This window comes from Clarias gariepinus, chromosome 24 (assembly GCF_024256425.1).
Source record: "Clarias gariepinus isolate MV-2021 ecotype Netherlands chromosome 24, CGAR_prim_01v2, whole genome shotgun sequence".
Taxonomy (NCBI): Eukaryota; Metazoa; Chordata; class Actinopteri; order Siluriformes; family Clariidae; genus Clarias; species Clarias gariepinus.
The window spans coordinates 8212501-8213512 of NC_071123.1; the positions used below are offsets into that span (position 1 = coordinate 8212501).

Genomic DNA, 1012 nt, shown 5'->3' on the forward strand with positions numbered 1-1012 from the left:
AGCCTTAATCTATTCCAGCCTCATGGTATGCTCATACAACCAGAGTTCTCTCTCATGTTCAGTTTTCTGTGGGTCTCAGAAGCCCTGAATGATGATTGCGTTATAAAAACCTGCTAGAATTTTCAGGAAAAAAGGCATAGACGACATAATATGGAATATGATATAAAGATGGAAAAATGTTTAAACCTCCATTGTGTTCTTTGTACACTTTTGTCGATTTATTTTAATATATAATGTGCTGTTCTTATCTGTGATGTCATTTGTACTGATTTATTTCTTAAAAGTAATTGAATGATATTTTCTGCAAACATGGATTTGAATCTTTATTGTACAAAATAAATGTAAAACAATTGCAAATGATATCAAGTTCCTAATTCAATAATGAACTACTGAATTACGCACACATAAAAAAAAAAATCATATTATTGCCTTTGTACAACTCTGCAATGGGTGTTAAGTGTAGACTTTTAGTTTCAATGCATAACAAAAAATAGTGTTGTAACTGCTTAGCCCTTACAGTCATTTCACTCACTCACTCAGTCAGTTCCTCCATTGACAAGCAGCTTGATGGATGATTATGGTCTGTTCCATTAATTCATACATGGCAAATAACGGGAATAAATCTGCCATTGCCATTGCAGACATTGTGTTGACATTGCATTTGATAGCTGCTCATGGGAAAGTTTAATATGTGGTCCCAAGAGGTGCCAGTGCAAGTGAATTATTGAAAATCAACAATGCAGTATATTATTTATTAAAAAGTACTGTTGAACTCAGAAATACCAAATTATTGTACACTGATTCTTTACTTGGTGAAGAAAACCCCCTCTACAAGTCAAGAACACTCTTGAGCAGGTACTGTAGGTATATCATTGTCAAAGTCTACAATCAAATTTTAATATGTCATATTCTAGAACCAAATGAGAGAAACTAAAACTGAGAGAGCAGTGCTTTACATTACAGACACATAATGACCCAAAATGCACTGTAAAAGTAACACAAGGCAAAGAAA

General features: G+C 33.4%; 1 protein-coding gene across 1 annotated transcript in view; it reads left to right on the top strand.

Annotated features, from left to right (window-relative positions):
• The window catches only part of ca4a (carbonic anhydrase IV a), a 16255-nt gene extending 15843 nt beyond the window's left edge, over positions 1 to 412 (top strand). The window contains exon 8 of the mRNA XM_053485832.1: positions 1 to 412. This exon is cut by the window's left edge and continues 2561 nt beyond it. The gene's annotated coding sequence lies outside the window, so the exon portion shown is untranslated.
• The last annotated feature ends 600 nt before the right edge of the window (positions 413 to 1012 follow it).